Here is a 22628-nt window from a genome sequence, read left to right as displayed (position 1 = left end):
CAAAGTCACGTCCTTGTGCACGAGCGTTTACTGAAAAGAAATCAAGTCGGACTGAAAGGTTCACGGAAGGTTTTACGGCCACATTTCTTAAGTCTGTCATGCACCATGTCACCCCCTCCACTCCGGATGGACATGCCAGTGCAGATCTAACTACACCTGCTACTTGGTACCTTCATTAACGCTCGTGTATAAAACCTCCTGGTCTGTGTTCCAGTTGCGAAGTCTCTTTCTGCACAGCGAGCGTGTCTGAACCTTGTTTACACTTTATGGCTTGTTTTCTTCTTTCAACCTATGCCTGATATTATGGTTCCCGCCTTTTCACCTGTAGTGGTTTGTATTGTTTAATCCAGTCTTTACTTTGTTCAATAAAGCCTTAAATTCCTTTTTATCTGTGTAACGATGAACGGTTGGAAGGTGAACGCACACGTGGAGAAGCGCAAGATTTATTAAGGGCTGATGCAGAATCATAATCACTACACCAGCCCAATGCCATAGAATACATGATACAAAGAGGCTGAGAGTACATGCTGAACAAAAGTAAACAACACAGATGAAGACAAAGTGGAAGGAGGCTAAAACAATAACACAAGCAATGACAAGAACACTTAACTAATACTGGCAATAGAAAACATGAGGCTTGGACTACGAACAGAGGCTGGGAATAATAATGAGCAGCAAATGAACAGTGCACAACACAGGGATTTCCAATGCTGTGCCCCATTATCTGAAAATGACCTTTGTGGTTTCCCTTGTTCCACAGGTTTTATTTGAACTGAAGTTTATGTGGAGTTTTGATGCAGTTATGAGTTGCATGCTGATAGTGATGGTTCAGTGTCTTCTGGCATGGACTACTATGTTTGCATTGCAAATCATTGGTGGTATCCTTTCACTGCTAGAAAAATTCGTAAGTGCTGTTAAAATCGTAAGTATAAATGAACGTTTGTGCATTAAGCATAATATTTTTTAAGCTTATTGCAGTATTTTCCCCAGGATAGCTTTTTAGCCTAATGGCAATGGAGATAATGTTATTTAGCCTTTAATAATGAAGCTTTATTGAAGCTAATAATTTATTTTAGTAAGTTGTCAAACATTGTTGTGACATTTTAAGAAAAAAGTCGCACACTCGATGTATAATGTGTGACGACTTTTTGTCGGTCTGAAAAGGAGAGGTTTTTATGACACCTAGTGGAAACTATTGTGCAGTTCCTGAGTAATTGTAGCTCCTATACATTTCGAAGAACAATGTGTTGTTGATGCTGTAAAATTGCTGTTCTGTGCATCTTGGTGTATGTGTGTTTATGCATGTATGTAAAAAGAATGCTAAATATTATGCACTTTTTTCATAGTGGGAAAGAGTCAAGTCCAGTTTCGCCACAGTGTTTCCACAACTACAGCGCACCGGGACTCCCTCATCCATCCTCCAAAAGCCTGGCAAGGCTGCGCTTAATGAGCCTAACTGCCTCCTGCTACCTGTGGGCACAGAAACCTCCAATCGCAGCTCTGACGTTGCCCGGAGTCGGCATACAAAGTTTGCATCTAGTAAGGAAAGCTTGCATGATAGATCGCTGCTGCCAGAGGTGAAGTATACGACTGCCAAGACAGGCAGAGCCCGCACACTGAATGAGGAGAGTGATGCAGCAGCTGATTTTGCAGTTGTGAGTAAATGTGTCATAAGCTATTTTCATACAGTAGTCATTTTATGCATAATCTCTACTATATGTTTTCTGTTTTTCTGTCTGGAGTTGGCATTCTCAAACCGTCCCATGCTTAATGCCATGGTAAACAGAATGAAGTAATTTGAATCAATGTCTGAATACATGTTAGAAAGTGTTATTATAATAGGAGGGGCTCATTGTTTGCTGTGGCTAAGATATGTCCACTCATAAGGCAGTGTCTTGTTGTTTTCATTCCTTCAGAGAGACTGGATTTCCCACGTTAAGATGAGAGTGGATGAATTGGAGGCAATAATTCTGATGGAAGAAGAGTATGAAGGAATCCATCAGACAAGAAAAGGAACAATTAAAAAGAACTTGGAGAATGTGGAGCTCAAAGATGAACTGAAGTCCCTGAAAGCTCAACTGGAGAAAGTAGGAACACCAAAATGAAACCTTCAGTTCCACTGCAGTCACATACAGTCAATGTCATACTATAGACAGAGGGTGATTTTAGACAGAAATAAGGAGATGTCTTATGCCTACAGCACAACTTCACAACTCGACGAGCAATGTGGTGTTGGTCGTGTCAGATTGCTTTTCTGTGTGTTAGTGTTTTTGCGCATGTGTGTAATAAGAATGCTAAATATTATGCACTTTTTCCACAGTGGGAAAGAATCAGGTTCAACTTCCCTAGAGTGGTTACAACGCTGCATCCCACCAGGACTCCCCCATCCATCCTCCAAAAGCCAGGCAGGGCTGCTCTTAATTGCCCCCTGCGACCTGCAGCCACGGAAACCCCCAAGCGCCCCATTGCTGTTGCCCGGAGGCAGCACAAAAAGTTTGTGTCTAGTACACACGTCCCGTATTGCAGAACAGGGCTGACAGTAATTATGGAGGAGGATGAAGGAGTGACAGTGATTATGGAGGAAGAAGAGGATGAAAAAGTTCAGCAGACATGTGAAGGAACCTATGAAAGGAAGTGGTGGAAAAATCTATGGAATGTCCTGATAAGGACTAAGAAATCTGAGGAAAATGCAAGAGAGAAAGAGAGAAAAGCAAAGGAAAAACAGCTGCAAAGGAAAATTAAGCACCATATTAAACAGGAAAAGGAACGAAAGAAAAGACGAAAGCGCCGGGAGAGGGAGCGTAGACTGTGCAGAATGATGGAGATGTTGAGGCTGAAAGGCTTCCAGAAAGAGCAGAAGCAGCAAACCAAAGGAAAACGTAAATCAAAACGTAAGGGAAAAGGATTTCTGCAGCGATTGTGGCTCTCTGTGAAAAGAAGATGAGGGCGCATTGGATTGGAACAATATACAAAAAGTACCACTTTTGTAATAGACCATAAACCCAAAACTAATAAAATCAATAATGAATCTGAGAAGGCTTGATGTTACAAAGAACACATGTTAACAGTGAAAGCAAGTCCATTCACAGCCACTTATGAAGAACATCTGTTTTCCCCAACACACAATCAGCTTCTTCAACCATGAAGTGATGGGAATCAGGAATCAGTTCCAAATTGTCCGATCCATCGGAATGATATGCCTCCAAGATGATCACTTCTTTTTAGCAATGCGAGGACGTTTTTCTGACAGTTGAGCATTGCAAAAATCTTGAGCGTCATGATGTCAAACCATGTCTGCGCTGCAGCAAACTTGCAACAAGGGGTGAGAGAGGGGAGGCCACCCCAATGCTGCTGCCAGGATTGAGGTTAAAATGGACAGGGGTCCCATCTGGGAGCAGCAGCCATAGAAACCCGTGTGGCACACGAGAGGTTGGACTTTCCTCTGGTTTCATGCATGATACTTACATCAGTTTATTCTCAACACACACAGAGCAAGAGACACTGAGACAGTGTGATGAAGAGGAGGAAGACTATGCTCAGATCATTATTATGATCATGTGGCATGGATTATAACATGAAGCCTCAATAAAGTCATTAATCTAAACCTGATGATGATGATGATGATGATGATGATGATGATGATAGTAATAATATTAATTATAATCATAGAACAAAAAAGTACACAGTCAAGTTATAAAACAGTAAAAACATAAGGATAAAGCACTGGATATTAAAATTATAAAACCTGCTAATACTGAGTGTACAATAGAAAACAGAAAAACTGAAAAAAAGTAGAGGGATCAAACTTTATGATATTAAAAAAAAAGTTTATGAACCATGTAATTTTCAGACTCCCCAACTGAGATGGATTATGCAGATCTTTGCCCTTCAGGGCTATTAGACTGAAACAGGTCAAAAGCATTTATGACAGGCCCCACCCCACCTCACCCCACACGCCCCACGCGCTCCACACGCCCCACATGATCAACACAATGCTGAGCTGGGATTTGACCTCACCATTAAGATTTGTATTCTAGTGTTCATCCTCTTCACTGGATGTTAAAAATAACCACTGGCTATATGCACAGTAAATGGGCAAAGTGTGACTTGTGTGTCACCTAGAGGATTTCTAATTCTTAATATTTTCTAAAACATTCCACCATTAATTATTAATCTTAAATAATGATATTCTTCCATTCCACTGAAATTTATATATAAATATTTTATAGTTAATTTTGATCACCTGGCAAAAAAGTGTATATACTCAGCAAAAACCATCACAAAGGCAAAGTTCCTTCAAAAATGATTCAGTCATCAAAATAGCTTTAAACAAAAATAAAACAGTAAAATAAAGACAAATACAACTTTTTGTAATTAATTAATAATCTGTCTATGCACATCCAGGTCTAAGCTCATTTGTGAACGATTTGCACTTGTTCACTTTAACATTAGTTATCTGAAATTATACAAGCTTATTTTTCCATCATTTAGGTTGCATTTGAGCTCTTCTAATACAAAACAAAAATGTAAAAAAACAAAACAACAAAAAAACGCCTTTGATTCTTGGGGTGTATAATGTGTCTTTTGATGCTGGAGATTAATTTTCAGTCATGCTCTACATTTCCTGATTCACTTGGGTAAATAAATAAATTCAACACTTTTCCACTATTTTCCACTAGGTGTCCTAGACATCTCCACAGTGTCCAAAAACCTCTCCAAATGCACACAAAGTCATCAGTCACTATACACTGAGTTTGCATGTTTATTTAGGCTAAAACATCACAGTAAGTTACTTTAGTAAGTTCCACAACAATTATAGCTTCATAGCATCATTGTTATTATGGGAAAATACTGTAATACTGTAAATGCTGTAATACTGTAAAGAAATAATAATCTTTCTCATTTATACTTAGTCTAATCTAATGTGAACGATACAGCATAGCCACTGCATTGACAGCATATTTTAAATAGCCTGTGAAAAAAAAAATCCTAAATCTTGCACACTAATACTTTCAGGTCGCAACAACAATCTTGCTGGCTATAATATTGGCCGTGACCAGATGGAGCATTCCATGTGTTGCCAATGATTCAGCAAAACACACTTTTTAAAAACCACTCAGGAAGCCTGCATGCCAACCCTTTAACATAACTCCACCAAACTCGCTGGCTATAAACTAGACCTTGGTCAGAGAGAGCTCACTGACGTTCTTAGCCTGTGAAAAACACATTGGCAATGACATGGCAAAATTAACTTTTTAGAAAACCGACAATGTATGTGCAGCAATGATTAAAAATCACTGATGGAGCCTGCGCACCAGCCCTTTAAATAGCTCTTTGGGTCACCGCAGTCGTTAGATGCTTCCAGTTATACCACCTAAAAAAGGATTGAACAAAGAAAATCGCTACTGTAAACATTGACATAGATAACAAACAGCACAAAATCACACATTCCAATAACTTTGATCTGATATCGCATAGGTTTGTAGAGAATAGTCCCACTTGTAATATTATAAACCTTGGGCATTCCAAACAGTAAAAAAAATTACAAATCATGCAACCCTGAACAAATGTTAACCAAATTTAAACATACAACAATGCACTAGAAAAAAAAAGGTTCTTTAACAAGGAGATTTTCATCAAAGAAGAAGCCATTCTTACTTCCTAGTGTGCTTCTTTTGAATATGTAGAACACAGATTACCTAAAACAATGTCACAGTGTTGAAAATGATAAAGTTGTGAAATGCCTGCAAAATGGGTTCAGCGCAACCTGCTGGTCAGAAAGTCTCCAGCCCCTTATATAGAGCAGAGCGAGACATATCTGCTTTGGGTAGGTTCATATCCACGTCATATCCCAAGGTTTGTCTCATTATTTATTATGTTGAGTCTCATCTTTTGTGGTGGATTTCAATTATTTCTAATGTGGATACATTAGTATATCATTATAAGCAATCTGAGATGTAAAGCTAAGTGAATCACACATGCAGAATTTCTAACAATAACCTGTTTTGTTAAGGCTGGCTAGCTGACCATTCAGTGAAATTAAATGTGGTTGCTGAACTTGTTGCAGGTGGGTCAATTTAATTTGACTTAATTGTGTTTCATTTTTAATTCAGCCACGTTCCATGACGCATAAACTAATCTGAGAATATTTTGTTCTAGCTGCAAGATAGCGCTGACTTATCCTAGCTATACTTTATATTTATCTTAAAATAATTGAGGTTCATCGCTAGAGGGTGCTGTTATTTATATGTTTTTTTGGATTATTGATCAGGTAAAAACTAAAATGGATGAGGTGGACTTTTTCTATGTAGCATATGGAATTTGAGTATATGAGTGAATGCTACTATGTAAATGTATAAGAATATGTAGATAAGATTATTATGAGATCATCCTTTATAATCAAACAAACAACTACACTATATGATTGTATTAAACAGCTACATGCAAAATCATCCTGGCTGACGAGGTTTTTCCACAATAATGGCTATTAGAATTGTCTAAAAAATTTGTTTCTGTAACAGATAGACTGAGTCAAGGATGCACGTGACAAACCATTTTTCTGTTATCCAAAAACAATCAGAAAACATGGGTTCATGTACATTACCTTACTGATGTATATTTTAAAAGTATTCCAATACACAGATTAAATTTTAGTAACTGATAAATATATTTGACCTATGGATGTGTACTAGAAAATAAGAATCGTGACAAAACAAACCGATAGGTTATTGGCGCATGTATTTCATTTGAGGTGGTGTTGTATTCAGGATATGGAGTCAATCTGACTCTGATGAGGAGTGGAACTCTGTAGCCCAGGTAGTTGTTCCAGCATCATACCAAATACACATATTATCACTAGCACATGACCATCCCCTGTCTGGACACCTAGGTATCAGAAAAAAGACAAAACAACAAATTCTACAACATTTCTTTTGGCCATCGATTAGAAGTAATGTTGGACACTGCCGTTCATGCCTTACATGCAGTGAAAACCAAATCAGGTCATTCCGTCTGTTCCTCTGTGCCCCATTCCAGCAGTTGGTGAGCCCTTTGAAAAGGTGTTGGTTGATTGTGTGGGCCCTTTGCCAAAGACCCGTTCTGGTCATTGCTACCTATTGACTATAATGTGTGCTGCCACCATGTACCCTGAGGCTATTCCCCTTCGATCCCTAAAATCGAAGAGCTGTTATTAAATTCTGCACTACCTTTGGATTGCCCAAAGTTATACAATCTGACCAAGGCATGAACTTTATGTTACACCTGTTCTCCAAGATGACAATTGAACTTGGTATACAGCACCAATTCTCCAGTGGGGAAAGCTTGCACTCCCAGACCCTTTCCTGAACGATCTACCTGCCACATAGCAGTGTCTTGTTTCATGTAGTGGAGAAAGCACATCCTTCTTACCTGCGTGATGTTAAGGGCATGTAAAAACTTCTCTTCCATGTCGTGTACCAGCATTCCAGGGACAGCACCATATTTTCTCTTTAACTATAACTATAACACTTTAGCTATTACACTGTTCACTCCAGTGCCCACCCACCACAAGTCACTAACAAGATGATGTACTTGCAAGTAACAGCAGTAGTAGCAGCAGCATGACTCGTCTTCAATCTTCCAAAGTTCACACGTGTTACCCTGCTGCTGCGCTCCCTTCATTTGCTTCCAGTAGCTGCACACATCAGATTTAAAATCTTGATGCTCCCCTGCTGTCCTGACAGCAGAGTTCCTTGCAGTCTTCAAACACAGACTAAAGACCCATCTATTCATGGAATCTGACAAATGACCCTGCTCCTATATTGAATAACTAAATTAACACTTATTGTAGGGTATTATTTATTACACTGATGTTGTCTAACAAACTTTAGTCCTTATGCATTTTGTACTTCTAGGTAACAGCAGTGATCCTTTTATTTCTACAGTATTCTAGATCATTGGGATATTGGACTCTAACCTACTGTAATGGCTAGGGTGTATTCTATGAGTAAATGATAAAACCCTTTTGTAAGTCACACTGGATAAAAGTGTCTGCTAAATGCCTTAAATGTAAATTGTAAATGTAACAAATACATCTCAAGACTTGACACTGTAGTCCCGAGACAAGTCAAGAGTGAAAATGTACAATCCAAAGTCAAGATGGACAGTTACCAAGCACTACCCTTCACGTAATTGTCAAGTCACCATGTTTAATGTCATTACAATATTTGACACCAGCAAAGCATTTGATGTAGTTTATGAAATTGACAAAATCTTTTTATGCTCTTCAGTCTTGGCCTTGATGGTATGCATGCTTTGTCATGTCTGCTTAAAGATAATGTCGCCACTGGGCACCAAATTCTCTCCCAGGTGCTTTATCAAATTATTGATCCACAATGTGCTAGTGTCTTGATTCATCTATGTAGAAAAATCAAGAGCAACTGTGGGTGTAGGATTCGATGTTATCATTCCTACAAAGGGTGCCAAGTCACCAGTTTGTCTGCAGTGCACTAAGAATAGGAAGACTCCCTGTCGGGGAATCAACCCAAGAATTTCTGCCTGAGAGGCGGAGATACTATTTACTATACTAACAAGGACAGATGCATGTGTGTTAAAAGAAACTGACTGAGATGTACGCATCCCACAGGTTTTGAAGTATTTTGGATCAGTGCACCTACAACAGAAAGTTTTTTAAACAAATTCTGGTGATGTTGACCCAGTCTTCATTTTCCTCTTTTAACAATGTCGGTGTGCTGGCTTATGATTTGTATTTCTTTTTGAATTCTTGTAAAAATGCAAAATATTCAAAGCATTTTGGCTATCCCTGTGTGATAAACACGAGAATGGTCTAAACTATGAGTTATGTCATATGCAGCACTTTTATCAAATTTGGCTTTGACTCTGTTTGCAATATGTCTGATTATTCTATTGCAAATTAATGTACTGAGCTGCACTGTCTAGTCAACATTGAACTTAGGTCAAGCGATGTCCTGCACTACTCTATTTCCAATGTGCAAGTTTCAACTTTGTTGACTTACATTTCTGCTCACATGTACATTCCAGTGAATGGTTTACATGACACCTTCATCAGCTAGGTGTGATTTTTTAAAAACAAAAAGAGTGTTCATGCAAAAATGCTTAGCCACCTTGAGCCGTCCCACGTCTTCACGTGGGAAACCTTGGAGGCCACGGTAGTGTTTTAAGTAGCGGATCAGTCTAATACTCTGACAAGCTTTTGGGCACCTGTTCACCTGGAATTGACATTAGTTTGCTAAAATAGTGAGTAGACCATTCGGGAGATTACTGTCTTTGAATTTGCATCTCAGGCCATTTTCAGTCCTGAATCAATGATATATGGGTACTCATAATTGAGCTTGAAGAAGTCCTAAGACTTAACCCCAAAGTGCCCAAAGCATGTAACAGCTGCGATGGCCGAGAGGTTAAGGCGTTGGACTCGAAATCCAATGGGGGTTCCCTGCGCAGGTTCGACTCCTGCTTGCAGCGTGATGGAATCAGATGTTTTTCTCCTGATGGCTTTGCTGGAAGAATAAATTCACAGTGTCATGTAGTTCTCCTTTTGCACATGCTTGCCATTCCATTTGCAACTTTGTGCCAGTGAAACTGTAGGAGTCCTAGGAATTGAAGCAGAAATAGCTGCTTTGTCGATAAGTTGTGATGACCCAGGGATTAATGTGTTGGTGTCAAGCTCCAATGTGCTCTCTTGCAGAATAGAGAATTTAGTTGCTTATTTGAAGTGATTTCTGCAGAGACATCATGCCACCAGTGTGGAGAGCTTGCACTCCCAGACTCTTTCCTGAACGATCTACCTGCCACATAGCAGTGTCTTGTTTCATGTAGTGGAGAAAGCACATCCTTCTTACCTCCGTGATGTCAAGGGCATGTAAAAACTCTTCAACTATTGGACAGTCATCTTAGCTCAGTGAAAATTCTGGAAGACTATTTCTCACATGCAAATTGCAGTGGTGTTTGCCTATGCTTTTCTTGTACCAGCATTCCAGGGACAGCACCATCTTTTCTCTTTAACTATAACACTTTATTTATTACACTGCTTACTCCAGTGCCCACCCACCAAAAGTCACTAACAAGATGATGTACTTGCAAGTAACAGCAGTAGTAGCAGCAGCATGACTCGTCTTCATTCTTCCAAAGTTCACACGTTACCCTGCTGCTGCGCTCCCTTCGTTTGCTTCCAGTAGCTGCACACATCAGATTTAAAATCTTGATGCTCACCTACAAAGCCAAAAATGGGCCAGCCCCTTGATACAGGGAGTCAGTGGTCAAAGCCCGATTCGTACCTCAAGTGCTTCAAACCTCAAGTATGGCTCGGCTTGAAATTCCATGCTCCAAGTCTCATGGAAGACGAGCATTGAGACTCTTTTCTGTCCTGGCCTACAGATGGTGAAATGAACTTCCACTTGCTGTCCTGACAGCAGAGTTCCTTGAAGTCTTCAACCACAGACTAAAGACCCATCTATTCATGGAATATTTATATGACAAATGACCCTGCTCCTATATTGACTAAGTAAATTAGCACTTATTGTAGGGTATTATTTATTATACTGATGTTGTCTAACAAACTTTAGTACTTATTGTTTATTGAACTTATCATTGTTTAAGATAGACCTTATGCATTTTGTACTTCTTGGCAATTGGTCAATTTTGGACAAGTGGAATAAACTTAAAAAAGAGATCAGGAAGAACTGGAAATACAAAATGGGGACATTTGGACAAACCATTTCCAAACTCTCTTCCAGACAGTAGAATCAAATGCAAATCTTCAACAAAATCCTATAAAGCAAAAACTGGAGGTGCTACAATTGGCTAATCAAAAACCATTAGACTTCTCAATTACTGAGCAGAAACTTCAGGAGAAAATTAACAAACTAAAATCAAAGAAGGCATGTGGGCCTGACAGTGTACTAAATAAAATGATAAACTTTTCAAGCTCTAAATTTCATTTGGCTATTCTAAAACTGTTTAACCTGAATGGAGGTTTTTTCCCTGAAATCTGAAACCAAGGATTAATAGCACCAATCTTTAAATCCGGAGATAAATTCGACACTAAGAATTACAGAGGCATCTGTGTGAACAGTAACCTAGGGAAGATAATGTGTAGTGTAGCATTTTAAATTCTAGATTTCTGAAATTCCTTACTAAACACAATATCCTGAGTAAAAGACAAATTGGATTTCAGCCAAATTACCACACCATTGCCTATATTTACCCCCTATATTATTATAATTATTATTATTGTTTATTGGTAATAGGAGTTGTTGTAGTTATATTATTGTTGTACTTACTATCATTGTTAGCAGTAATTTCTTCACAAAAGCTTTGGCACAATTGAATTGAACTGAATGTGTGTGTGTGTGTTCTCATAAAAAGTCCTCAAGTGTCCAGAACAACCTCTCAATCCCAGAACACCCTGAGCAAGAGAGACACAGAGAGAGGGAGAGGGAGAGGGAGAGAGAGAGAGAGAGAGAGAGAGAGAGAGAAAGAAAGGGAAGAGAGAAAATGGGGAGACAAATGAAGGGAGAGGGACAGAGAGGGAGAATGAAAGATGAAGAAGAATGGAAACAGAAACCGAGAGTTGATGGGTGATATTTTGTTGAGTGAATGAGAGAGTGAACTTAAGAGACTCAGAAAGATACCCGAAAGAGAAAAAGCAGGATTAGATGTGGGAGTCTATTGGATGATGGATGACGAGTAAGTGCAGTGGAGTCTGACACAGCTGGAAACAGCCCTCAAGCTCCATCCATTCCAACTCCAAACTTGGACAAATGTGGTCAAAATTGGAAAAAGATCTTAAGGCATTCTTGGCAACTTGCTTGTCGTAAATAGGAGCATTATTCCTGCTGTCATGGAAGCAAACTGCAACACTGCATGAATTCCATGCCTGTTAGTCTGGCTGAGATTGCTTCTAGTAGCAAGGAACCATTTATAAAAGTCTTACTGAACCCACTGACAAGCAGGGCTACCAAGGTCTGCACAAGGGCAGGTATGAGGAATCATTTTGGGAACACAAACTTTATAATAGGAACTAGAATAGATAAGAGTTTTGGAAGATCTGGCAACCCAAAACAAACTTTGATGTTTGTACCAGTGTGACAGTAATCCCGCCAGCTACTTGTACATCTGTATATCTTCCAGTCAACCTTTCAAAGAAAGAAAGTGAGGGATAAATATTATGCTGAATTTCCAAAACACTTATATTTGTCATGTTGTGAATACGATGTTACTTCTGTGCTTGGTGGAATAGAAGGTAACATGCCTGCATACAGGATATTAAAGTAAAGGGCTTGTGCGTGTGTGTGGCTGTCTGTGTGTGTGTGTGTGCGCGTGTGTGTGTGCGCGTGTGTGTGCGCGTGTGTGTGCGCGTGTGTGTGCGTGTGGCCATGTGTCTGTCTGTGTGTGTGTGCCCATGCCTAAAGTGTGACATTGACCATATGTACAGTGTTTATATCATCATACAGTAACAGTGATGAAAGCCAGTGTGTGTCACAGGGTGTCGACAAGTGAAAGATCCATTATGAAGAAGTTGGAGAAAAATCTGTTATTGCTTATTACAGCCTATTATATATAGATTGCAGGCAGTAATTATGGAAGAATAAGAGGATGAAGGAGTCCAACAGACAAGTAAAAGAACCCTTATAAAGAAGTTGGGGGAAAAGGAAGAGAACGGGGCAGTACAGCACTGCCTATACATGAAGTCTCAGTGAGAGAGAATGAAGCCCAACTCAGTGTCCTGATGTTCAGTGCTTATGACTCAAACACAGGCTATTAGCTTAGCATGGCAGGCCTGGTGAGGCTAATTCACTATAATAACTATAAAGCCCTGAAATTCATTTGTATTCTAAAATTTGTGAAATATTTTTCATAAAACATGTATGTGAAATTAACTAACTGTGCCTCTGAGTATTTCGTTCAGTTCTACATATAAGTGCCTTCACTGTCACGTGGTATTATGACATCACAGTCTAGCCCTATGAAGTCACTATGTGTGTAATAAAACTAAATAAAAATCTATGAATATAAATCTATAAATAGGGGTCATTTTGCAAGATGGTCATTAAAGAAGTTGTGAAGCGTTCATGCAGTTTGGAGCGTGTCTGATCTGAGGCAGGAACTTTCCCAAAGGTGAGTACACATAAATGAAGACAGACTGCTTGGAAATGTCTTGGCCTCGGACTAAAAGACATTTTGTGAAAGAGTCCAAGCGCTAAAAATCAGATTGTAGAAGAGGGAAAAGACCACGCCTGGATAAACTTGGTCATTGTCTAATTCTAACTCTCTCTCCAGCTAGCGGAAATTAGCCAGACTGTCATTAGCGATCCAGGTAGATGTACCACATGCATAAATAAACGCCAAAGAGTCAAGCTTATTTGAAGTCGTTTCTAGTAGGCTGTGTTGTTGTTGACTTAATTATGGATAAGCCGTACACCCGGTGAGCTCGAGATTACAAGCCAAAAACCGACACGTCCACGTGCTAAAAACAAACCACGAGACTCTTGTGATCGTACGCGAACTTTCCGATTCGCACACTGCTGATGTGAGATTTTAGCACCGATCACAACCTGAGTTTCTCCTAAGAGCGGCATAAATGTTGGCCTATGTGGGAGCAGGTGTAAGGTGAGGTTTCACAGCTCCCTTTTCTGTGGGAGCAGAGTTAAACTCTCCAACAGCAAGTGCGCGTGATGGCGACATCATATCAGCTTTACATGTTCAGCTAGAATAAAGCAACGTGAGGCCTGATTCAGAGACTCAGGAGCACATTAGTCACGTAACTGTTGTTAAGCAGCTTTGTTTAGAGCTCAGCATGGTTTATATGAACAATATCATTTGTATGCAATTAGTAATAGTGCAGGTTGCTTAGCAATGGTCATACGTTCCAAGTTTTAAACGAACGCATGCATCGCTACTGGTCTTGGTGCAACAGGCTTAAACCTCTCTATGAAAAATGGTCTCAGTTTCTGCCAGTTTGGCAGTTAATCCCAGTTGGTGCACCAGCCCTGGGGACGAGCATGAGGACCGGGCATCCATTCCAATTCAGCTGGCTCTCAAAGTCACGTCCTTGTGCACGAGCGTTTACTGAAAAGAAATCAAGTCGGACTGAAAGGTTCACGGAAGGTTTTACGGCCACATTTCTTAAGTCTGTCATGCACCATGTCACCCCCTCCACTCCGGATGGACATGCCAGTGCAGATCTAACTACACCTGCTACTTGGTACCTTCATTAACGCTCGTGTATAAAACCTCCTGGTCTGTGTTCCAGTTGCGAAGTCTCTTTCTGCACAGCGAGCGTGTCTGAACCTTGTTTACACTTTATGGCTTGTTTTCTTCTTTCAACCTATGCCTGATATTATGGTTCCCGCCTTTTCACCTGTAGTGGTTTGTATTGTTTAATCCAGTCTTTACTTTGTTCAATAAAGCCTTAAATTCCTTTTTATCTGTGTAACGATGAACGGTTGGAAGGTGAACGCACACGTGGAGAAGCGCAAGATTTATTAAGGGCTGATGCAGAATCATAATCACTACACCAGCCCAATGCCATAGAATACATGATACAAAGAGGCTGAGAGTACATGCTGAACAAAAGTAAACAACACAGATGAAGACAAAGTGGAAGGAGGCTAAAACAATAACACAAGCAATGACAAGAACACTTAACTAATACTGGCAATAGAAAACATGAGGCTTGGACTACGAACAGAGGCTGGGAATAATAATGAGCAGCAAATGAACAGTGCACAACACAGGGATTTCCAATGCTGTGCCCCATTATCTGAAAATGACCTTTGTGGTTTCCCTTGTTCCACAGGTTTTATTTGAACTGAAGTTTATGTGGAGTTTTGATGCAGTTATGAGTTGCATGCTGATAGTGATGGTTCAGTGTCTTCTGGCATGGACTACTATGTTTGCATTGCAAATCATTGGTGGTATCCTTTCACTGCTAGAAAAATTCGTAAGTGCTGTTAAAATCGTAAGTATAAATGAACGTTTGTGCTTTAAGCATAATATTTTTTAAGCTTATTGCAGTATTTTCCCCAGGATAGCTTTTTAGCCTAATGGCAATGGAGATAATGTTATTTAGCCTTTAATAATGAAGCTTTATTGAAGCTAATAATTTCTTTTAGTAAGTTGTCAAACATTGTTGTGACATTTTAAGAAAAAAGTCGCACACTCGATGTATATTGTGTGACGACTTTTTGTCGGTCTGAAAAGGAGAGGTTTTTATGACACCTAGTGGAAACTATTGTGCAGTTCCTGAGTAATTGTAGCTCCTATACATTTCGAAGAACAATGTGTTGTTGATGCTGTAAAATTGCTGTTCTGTGCATCTTGGTGTATGTGTGTTTATGCATGTATGTAAAAAGAATGCTAAATATTATGCACTTTTTTCATAGTGGGAAAGAGTCAAGTCCAGTTTCGCCACAGTGTTTCCACAACTACAGCGCACCGGGACTCCCTCATCCATCCTCCAAAAGCCTGGCAAGGCTGCGCTTAATGAGCCTAACTGCCTCCTGCTACCTGTGGGCACAGAAACCTCCAATCGCAGCTCTGACGTTGCCCGGAGTCGGCATACAAAGTTTGCATCTAGTAAGGAAAGCTTGCATGATAGATCGCTGCTGCCAGAGGTGAAGTATACGACTGCCAAGACAGGCAGAGCCCGCACACTGAATGAGGAGAGTGATGCAGCAGCTGATTTTGCAGTTGTGAGTAAATGTGTCATAAGCTATTTTCATACAGTAGTCATTTTATGCATAATCTCTACTATATGTTTTCTGTTTTTCTGTCTGGAGTTGGCATTCTCAAACCGTCCCATGCTTAATGCCATGGTAAACAGAATGAAGTAATTTGAATCAATGTCTGAATACGTTAGAAAGTGTTATTATAATAGGAGGGGCTCATTGTTTGCTGTGGCTAAGATATGTCCACTCATAAGGCAGTGTCTTGTTGTTTTCATTCCTTCAGAGAGACTGGATTTCCCACGTTAAGATGAGAGTGGATGAATTGGAGGCAATAATTCTGATGGAAGAAGAGTATGAAGGAATCCATCAGACAAGAAAAGGAACAATTAAAAAGAACTTGGAGAATGTGGAGCTCAAAGATGAACTGAAGTCCCTGAAAGCTCAACTGGAGAAAGTAGGAACACCAAAATGAAACCTTCAGTTCCACTGCAGTCACATATAGTCAATGTCATACTATAGACAGAGGGTGATTTTAGACAGAAATAAGGAGATGTCTTATGCCTACAGCACAACTTCACAACTCGACGAGCAATGTGGTGTTGGTCATGTCAGATTGCTTTTCTGTGTGTTAGTGTTTTTGCGCATGTGTGTAATAAGAATGCTAAATATTATGCACTTTTTCCGCAGTGGGAAAGAATCAGGTTCAACTTCCCTAGAGTGGTTACAACGCTGCATCCCACCAGGACTCCCCCATCCATCCTCCAAAAGCCAGGCAGGGCTGCTCTTAATTGCCCCCTGCGACCTGCAGCCACGGAAACCCCCAAGCGCCCCATTGCTGTTGCCCGGAGGCAGCACAAAAAGTTTGTGTCTAGTACACACGTCCCGTATTGCAGAACAGGGCTGACAGTAATTATGGAGGAGGATGAAGGAGTGACAGTGATTATGGAGGAAGAAGAGGATGAAAAAGTTCAGCAGACATGTGAAGGAACCTATGAAAGGAAGTGGTGGAAAAATCTATGGAATGTCCTGATAAGGACTAAGAAATCTGAGGAAAATGCAAGAGAGAAAGAGAGAAAAGCAAAGGAAAAACAGCTGCAAAGGAAAATTAAGCACCATATTAAACAGGAAAAGGAACGGAAGAAAAGACGAAAGCGCCGGGAGAGGGAGCGTAGACTGTGCAGAATGATGGAGATGTTGAGGCTGAAAGGCTTCCAGAAAGAGCAGAAGCAGCAAACCAAAGGAAAACGTAAATCAAAACGTAAGGGAAAAGGATTTCTGCAGCGATTGTGGCTCTCTGTGAAAAGAAGATGAGGGCGCATTGGATTGGAACAATATACAAAAAGTACCACTTTTGTAATAGACCATAAACCCAAAACTAATAAAATCAATAATGAATCTGAGAAGGCTTGATGTTACAAAGAACACATGTTAACAGTGAAAGCAAGTCCATTCACAGCCACTTATGAAGAACATCTGTTTTCCCCAACACACAATCAGCTTCTTCAACCATGAAGTGATGGGAATCAGGAATCAGTTCCAAATTGTCCGATCCATCGGAATGATATGCCTCCAAGATGATCACTTCTTTTTAGCAATGCGAGGACGTTTTTCTGACAGTTGAGCATTGCAAAAATCTTGAGCGTCATGATGTCAAACCATGTCTGCGCTGCAGCAAACTTGCAACAAGGGGTGAGAGAGGGGAGGCCACCCCAATGCTGCTGCCAGGATTGAGGTTAAAATGGACAGGGGTCCCATCTGGGAGCAGCAGCCATAGAAACCCGTGTGGCACACGAGAGGTTGGACTTTCCTCTGGTTTCATGCATGATACTTACATCAGTTTATTCTCAACACACACAGAGCAAGAGACACTGAGACAGTGTGATGAAGAGGAGGAAGACTATGCTCAGATCATTATTATGATCATGTGGCATGGATTATAACATGAAGCCTCAATAAAGTCATTAATCTAAACCTGATGATGATGATGATGATGATGATGATGATGATGATGATGATGATAGTAATAATATTAATTATAATCATAGAACAAAAAAGTACACAGTCAAGTTATAAAACAGTAAAAACATAAGGATAAAGCACTGGATATTAAAATTATAAAACCTGCTAATACTGAGTGTACAATAGAAAACAGAAAAACTGAAAAAAAGTAGAGGGATCAAACTTTATGATATTAAAAAAAAAGTTTATGAACCATGTAATTTTCAGACTCCCCAACTGAGATGGATTATGCAGATCTTTGCCCTTCAGGGCTATTAGACTGAAACAGGTCAAAAGCATTTATGACAGGCCCCACCCCACCTCACCCCACACGCCCCACGCGCTCCACACGCCCCACATGATCAACACAATGCTGAGCTGGGATTTGACCTCACCATTAAGATTTGTATTCTAGTGTTCATCCTCTTCACTGGATGTTAAAAATAACCACTGGCTATATGCACAGTAAATGGGCAAAGTGTGACTTGTGTGTCACCTAGAGGATTTCTAATTCTTAATATTTTCTAAAACATTCCACCATTAATTATTAATCTTAAATAATGATATTCTTCCATTCCACTGAAATTTATATATAAATATTTTATAGTTAATTTTGATCACCTGGCAAAAAAGTGTATATACTCAGCAAAAACCATCACAAAGGCAAAGTTCCTTCAAAAATGATTCAGTCATCAAAATAGCTTTAAACAAAAATAAAACAGTAAAATAAAGACAAATACAACTTTTCGTAATTAATTAATAATCTGTCTATGCACATCCAGGTCTAAGCTCATTTGTGAACGATTTGCACTTGTTCACTTTAACATTAGTTATCTGAAATTATACAAGCTTATTTTTGCATCATTTAGGTTGCATTTGAGCTCTTCTAATACAAAACAAAAATGTAAAAAAACAAAACAACAAAAAAACGCCTTTGATTCTTGGGGTGTATAATGTGTCTTTTGATGCTGGAGATTAATTTTCAGTCATGCTCTACATTTCCTGATTCACTTGGGTAAATAAATAAATTCAACACTTTTCCACTATTTTCCACTAGGTGTCCTAGACATCTCCACAGTGTCCAAAAACCTCTCCAAATGCACACAAAGTCATCAGTCACTATACACTGAGTTTGCATGTTTATTTTGGCTAAAACATCACAGTAAGTTACTTTAGTAAGTTCCACAACAATTATAGCTTCATAGCATCATTGTTATTATGGGAAAATACTGTAATACTGTAAATGCTGTAATACTGTAAAGAAATAATAATCTTTCTCATTTATACTTACATTTTGTAGAAGGATTACGATTTTTTCCAGCAGTGAATGGAAACACCCAGTGATTTGCGATGCAAACATTGTAGCTAGTCCATGCTAGAAGCACCCAGACAACTCCACATAAACTTGGCGATCAAATCATTCTTACGGCTGAATGCGTTTTGCCAAACAGCGTCAAACGCATGCGCAACACTTTGTCTGCTTACAATGCGGAAGCTGGTTGAAAGTAGTCTAAGTGTTCACTATTTGTTGAAACAGCTGCCAATCATGATGTTTGCCACTGAAAACGCTTGTGAAGTAATATTAAAGTTCCCCTCCCCTTCACACCTCCGTGAGAATTGCTTTCACTCAAAGACAATGGCACTGCAATGGCCAATAGAAATCAATATATTGATGAAAGCCAGTGTGTGTCATGGTGTGATGTCACATGGAGTGATGTCAGTGTTGTGGCCATGTGCTTCAAACAGTGTCACTAAAGGTCTCAGGCTTTTGTTGTTCTACCTCACTAAGAATTTTTTGTTCTAGCTGCAAGCTAACGGTGCTTTAACCTACCCATGCTTTAGTTATCTTGAAATAATTGAGGTTCATCGCTAGAGGGTGCTGTTCATTTTTATGACCACAGCTTTCTTTTAATTATATTTTATCATGGAAGAAGTTGTAACATTTACTGGGAGGTGCATGGCAGAGCGAGACATACTTGCTGTGGGCTTGTTTGCTGACCCCTCAGTGAAATTAAATGTGGTTGCTGAAGTTCATATAGTGTGGAAAATAAAAGGAAACGTCAGTGCCCGAGATATATTTGCAGTATATTTGACAAACTAAATTACATAAATTTGAATTGGGATTTTCATATTTGACACACCACTGAAACATACTTGAAGTGAGATTTTCATTCCATTTGCAATATATTTGACACACCACTGAAACATACTTGAAGTGGGATTTTCATCCCATTTGCAGTATATTTGATACACTAAATGACATACTTGCATTGGGATTTTCATGCCATTTGCAGTATATTTGACACACTCAATGACATATACCTGAATTGGGATTTTCATCCCATTTGCAGTATATTTGATACACTAAATGACATATTTGAATTGATATTTTGACACACCACTGAAACATACTTGAAGTGGGATTTCCATCCCATTTGCAATATATTTGATACACCACTGAAACATACTTGAAGTGGGATTTTCATCCCCATTGATGTATATTTGACACACCAAATGACATATATTTGAATTGGGATTTTCATCCCATTTTCAGTATATTTGACCACCAGTATATTTGACCACAGTATATTTGTTGTTCCACCACAGCTGACTTTACTACTTCACACAAATGGTACTAAAAAATGTATCGGTAATGGGTACGGAAGCACAACCCAGTTCTGGTCCCGTAGTTCTTCCACCCTACAAAGTCTAGTTGCAAGTCTAATCTAATGTGAACGATACAGCATAGCCACTGCATTGACAGCATATTTTAAATAGCCTGTGAAAAAAAAATCCTAAATCTTGCACACTAATACTTTCAGGTCGCAACAACAATCTTGCTGGCTATAATATTGGCCGTGACCAGATGGAGCATTCCATGTGTTGCCAATGATTCAGCAAAACACACTTTTTAAAAACCACTCAGGAAGCCTGCATGCCAACCCTTTAACATAACTCCACCAAACTCGCTGGCTATAAACTAGACCTTGGTCAGAGAGAGCTCACTGACGTTCTTAGCCTGTGAAAAACACATTGGCAATGACATGGCAAAATTAACTTTTTAGAAAACCGACAATGTATGTGCAGCAATGATTAAAAATCACTGATGGAGCCTGCTCACCAGCCCTTTAAATAGCTCTTTGGGTCACCGCAGTCGTTAGATGCTTCCAGTTATACCACCTAAAAAAGGATTGAACAAAGAAAATCGCTACTGTAAACATTGACATAGATAACAAACAGCACAAAATCACACATTCCAATAAGTTTGATCTGATATCGCATAGGTTTGTAGAGAATAGTCCCACTTGTAATATTATAAACCTTGGGCATTCCAAACAGTAAAAAAAATTACAAATCATGCAACCCTGAACAAATGTTAACCAAATTTAAACATACAACAATGCACTAGAAAAAAAAAGGTTCTTTAACAAGGAGATTTTCACCAAAGAAGAAGCCATTCTTACTTCCTAGTGTGCTTCTTTTGAATTTGTAGAACACAGATTACCTAAAACAATGTCACAGTGTTGAAAATGATAAAGTTGTGAAATGCCTGCAAAATGGGTTCAGCGCAACCTGCTGGTCAGAAAGTCTCCAGCCCCTTATATAGAGCAGAGCGAGACATAGCTGCTTTGGGTAGGTTCATATCCACGTCATATCCCAAGGTTTGTCTCATTATTTATTATGTTGAGTCTCATCTTTTGTGGTGGATTTCACCAATTATTTCTAATGTGGATACATTAGTATATCATTATAAGCAATCTGAGATGTAAAGCTAAGTGAATCACACATGCAGAATTTCTAACAATAACCTGTTTTGTATAGGCTGGCTAGCTGACCATTCAGTGAAATTAAATGTGGTTGCTGAACTTGTTGCAGGTGGGTCAATTTAATTTGACTTAATTGTGTTTCATTTTTAATTCAGCCACGTTCCATGACGCATAAACTAATCTGAGAATATTTTGTTCTAGCTGCAAGATAGCGCTGATTTATCCTAGCTATACTTTCAAAATCTTGATGCTCCCCTACAAAGCCAAAAATGGGCCAGGCCCTTGATATATTGAGTCAGTGGTCAAAGCCCGATTCATACCTCAAGGGCCTTGAACCTCAAGTATGGCTCGGCTTGAAATTCCATGCTCCAAGTCTCATGGAAGACAAGCATTGAGACTCACAGATGGTGAAATGAACTTCCACTTGCTGTCCTGACAGCAGAGTTCCTTGCAGTCTTCAAACACAGACTAAAGACCCATCTATTCATGGAATCTGACAAATGACCCTGCTCCTATATTGAATAACTAAATTAACACTTATTGTAGGGTATTATTTATTACACTGATGTTGTCTAACAAACTTTAGTCCTTATGCCTTTTGTACTTCTAGGTAACAGCAGTGATCCTTTTATTTCTACAGTATTCTAGATCATTGGGATATTGGACTCTAACCTACTGTAATGGCTAGGGTGTATTCTATGAGTAAATGATAAAACCCTTTTGTAAGTCACACTGGATAAAAGTGTCTGCTAAATGCCTTAAATGTAAATTGTAAATGTAACAAATACATCTCAAGACTTGACACTGTAGTCCCGAGACAAGTCAAGAGTGAAAATGTACAATCCAAAGTCAAGATGGACAGTTACCAAGCACTACCCTTCACGTAATTGTCAAGTCACCATGTTTAATGTCGTTACAATATTTGACACCAGCAAAGCATTTGATGTAGTTTATGAAATTGACAAAATCTTTTTATGCTCTTCAGTCTTGGCCTTGATGGTATGCATGTTTTGTCATGTCTGCTTAGAGATAATGTCGCCACTGGGCACCAAATTCTCTCCCAGGTGCTTTATCAAATTATTGATCCACAATGTGCTAGTGTCTTGATTCATCTATGTAGAAAAATCAAGAGCAACTGTGGGTGTAGGATTCGATGTTATCATTCCTACAAAGGGTG

The 22628-nt window shown here is 39.3% G+C and overlaps 1 non-coding gene across 1 annotated transcript; it reads left to right on the top strand.

Annotated features, from left to right (window-relative positions):
- The first annotated feature begins 9398 nt into the window (after nucleotides 1–9398).
- On the top strand, nucleotides 9399–9480 carry trnas-cga (transfer RNA serine (anticodon CGA)). Its single transcript has one exon. It is a non-coding gene; the product is annotated as a tRNA-Ser (tRNA).
- The last annotated feature ends 13148 nt before the right edge of the window (nucleotides 9481–22628 follow it).

Source organism: Electrophorus electricus, chromosome 15 (assembly GCF_041902795.1).
Source record: "Electrophorus electricus isolate QZ-2024a chromosome 15, ASM4190279v1, whole genome shotgun sequence".
Classification (NCBI taxonomy): domain Eukaryota; kingdom Metazoa; phylum Chordata; class Actinopteri; order Gymnotiformes; family Gymnotidae; genus Electrophorus; species Electrophorus electricus.
This window is presented reverse-complemented; position numbering and strand designations above follow the sequence as displayed.